This window comes from Bison bison, unplaced genomic scaffold, assembly GCF_000754665.1.
Source record: "Bison bison bison isolate TAMUID 2011002044 unplaced genomic scaffold, Bison_UMD1.0 scf7180017864458, whole genome shotgun sequence".
In the NCBI taxonomy this organism is placed as follows: Eukaryota; Metazoa; Chordata; class Mammalia; order Artiodactyla; family Bovidae; genus Bison; species Bison bison.
This window is the reverse complement of record NW_011495020.1, coordinates 3055967-3059486: the sequence shown is the minus strand read 5'-3', so window position 1 is coordinate 3059486 and position 3520 is coordinate 3055967.

Sequence of the window (3520 nt, the reverse complement as noted above, 5' to 3'; positions counted from 1 at the left end):
CATGGTTTACCCATCTATTTGTCATGAAGTGATGGGACCAGATGCCATGATCTTAGTTTTCTGAATGCTGAGTTTTAAACCAACTTTTTCACTCTCCTCTTTAATTTTCATCCAGAGGCTCTTTAGTTATTCTTCACATTCTGTCATAAGGGTGGTGTCATCTGCATATCTGAGGTTATTGATATTTCTCTGAGCAATCTTGATATCAGCTTGTGCTTCTTCCAGCCCAGCATTTCTCATGATGTACTCTGCATATAAGTTAAATAAGCAGGATGACCATATACAGATTTGATACACTCCATTTTCTATTTGGAACCGGTCTATTGTTCCATGTCCAGTTCTAGCTGTTGCTTTTTTTTTGTTTAATTAGAGGCTAATTACTTTACAATATTGTATTGGTTTTGCCATACATCAACATGAATCTGCCACGGGTGTACACGAGTTCCCAATCCTGAACCCCCCTCCCAACTCCCTCTCCATACCATCCCTCTGAGTCATCCCAGTGCACCAGCCCCAAGCATCCTGTATCCTGCATCAAAGCTGGACTGGCGACTCCTTTCTTATATAATATTATACATGTTTCAATGCCATTCTCCCAAATCATCCCCCCCACTCCCTCTCCCAGAGTCCAAAAGACTGTTCTATACATCTGTGTCTTTTTTTCTGTCTCACATACAGGGTTATCGTTACCATCTTTCTAATCTGCATACAGATTTCTGAAGAGACAGGTCAGGTGGTCTGGTATTCCCATCTCTTGAAGAATTTTCCACAATCTGTGATGATTCACACAATCAAACGTTTGGCACAGTCAATAAAGCAGAAATAGATATTATTCTGGAACTCTATTGCTTTTTTGAGGATCCAATGGATGTTTGCAATTTGGTATGTGGTTCCTCTGCCTTGTCTAAAACGAGCTTGAACATCTGGGAGTTCACGGTTCATGTATTGCTGAACACTGGCTTGGAGAATTTTGACATTACTTTACTAGTATGTGAAATGAGTGCAATTGTGCAGTAGTCTGAGCATTCTTTGGCATTACCTTTATTTGAGATTGGAAAGAAAACTGACCTTTTCCAGTCCTGTGGCCACTGCTGAGTTTTCCAAATTTGCTGGCATATTGCGTGCAGCACTTTCACAGCATCATCTTTCAGTATTTGAAATAGCTCAGCTGGAACTTCATCACCTTCACTAGCTTTGTTCATAGTGATGCTTCCTAAGGCCCACTTCATTTCACGTTCCAGGATATCTGGCTCTAGGTGAATGATCACACCAATGTGATTATCTGGATCATGAAGATCCTTTTTGTATAGTCTGTGTATTCTTGCCACCTCTTCTTAATATCTTCTTCTTCTGTTAGGTCCATACTGTTTCTGTCCTTTATTGTGCCCACCTTTGCATATTCCCTTGGTATCTCTAATTTTCTTGAAGACATCTCTAGTCTTTCCTATTCTATTGTTTTCTTCTATTTCTTTGCACTGATCACTGAGGAAGGTTTTCTTATCTCTCCTTGCTATTCTTTGGAATTCTGCATTCACAGAGGTGTATCTTTCCTTTTCTTCTTTGCTTTTCACTTCTCTTCTTTTCTCAGCTATTTGTAAGGCCTCTTCAGACAACCATTTTGCTTTTCTGCATTTCTTTTTCTTGGAGATGATCTTGATCCCTGTCTCCTGTACAGTGTCACAAACCTCAGTACATAGTTCATCAGGCACTCTGTCTATCAGATCTAGTCCCTTAAATCTATTTCTTACTTCCACTGTATAATCGTAAGGGATTTGATTTAGGTAACACCTGAATGGTCTAGTGGTTTTCCCTACTTTCTTCAATTGAGGTCTGAATTTAGCAAGAAGGAGTTCATGATCTGAGCCACAGTCAGCTCCTGGTCTTGTTTTTGTTAACTGTATAGAGCTTCTCCATCTTTGTCAAAGAATATAATTAATCTGATTTCGGTGTTGACCATCTGGTGATGTCCATGTGTAGAGTCTTCTCTTGTGTTGTTGGAAGAGGGTATTTGTTATGATTAGTGCTTTCTCTTGGCAAAACTATTAGCCTTTGCCCTTCTTCAATCTGTACTCCAAGGCCAAATTTGCCTGTTACTCCAGGTGTTTCTTGACTTCTTACTTTTGCATTCTAGTCCTCTATAATGAAAAGGATATCCTTCTTGGGTGTTAGTTCTCAAAGGTCTTGTTGGTCTTTATTGAGCTGTTCAATTTTAATTTCTTTAGCGTTACTGCTCGGGAGATAGACTTGGATTACTGTGGTATTGAATGGTTTGCCTTGGAAACAAGCAGAGGTCATTCTGTCATTTTTGAGATTGCATCCAAGTACTGCATTTCTTACTCTTTTGTTTAGTATGATGGCTGTTTCATTTCTTCTAAAGGATTCTTGCCCACAGTAGTAGATATAATGGATGTGGGCAAGTCAACTCTAAAAGATTGGGAGACAAATTTCCTGCAGCCATGAAATTAAAAGATGCTAGCTCCTTGGAAAAAAAGCTATGTCCAACCTAGACAGCATATTAAAAAGCAGAGACATTACTTTGCCAAGAAAAATCTGTCTAGTCAAAGCTACAGTTTTCCAGTAGTCATGTATGGATGTGAGAGTTGAGCTATAAATAATGCTGAGCACCTAAGAATTGATACTTTTGAACTGTGGTGTTGGAGAAGACTCTTGAGAGTCCCTTGGACTGCAAGGAGATCAAACCAGTCCATCCTAAATGAAACCAGTCCTGAATATTCACCAGAAGGACTGGTGCTGAAGCTGAAACTCCAATACTTTAGCCACCTGATGCGAAGAATGACTCGTTGGAAAAGACCCTAATGCTGGGTAAGATTGAATGCAGGAGGAGAAGGGGATGACAGAGGATGAGATGGTTGGATGGCATCACCAACTTGATGGACATAAGTTTGAGCAAGATCCGGGAGTTAGTGATGGGCAGGGAAATCTGACCTGCTGCTGTCAATGGGGTCACAAAGAGTCAGACATGACTGAGTGACTGAACTGACTGACTCGTGGCCCATCTCATAAAGGATCTGCCCACAGTGCAGAAGACCAGATTTGATCCTTGGTTTGGAAGATTCCTTGGGCAAGGCATGGCAACCCACTTAAGTATTCTTGCCTGAAATTTCCATGGAGAGAGGAGCCTGGCAGGCTACAGTTCATGGAGTCACAAAGAGTCACACTTTCACCCATATTTCTCTGTTCATGATGAAATGAGAAATTATAAGCTGATATTAAATTTGGGGTGTGGTTTATTCAAAATAGGTGATTCTAAACTCCTATGAAATCTATATCCTCAAAAAAGCTTTGGCCCTATATCAAAAGTTTAGCAAACAAATATGCACATACAAATTTAATTCAAAATAAAATATTTATATTAAGAATGTGTAACTTTTTTGATTGACAAATTAAAATCCTTTAATTTAAATTTTTGGTTCACAATTAAAGCCAAATTAGTCAGCCTACAAATTCCCAAGCCCTCTGGATTTTAAAAATAGCATTTTTTGTTGTTGCTGTTCGGTCA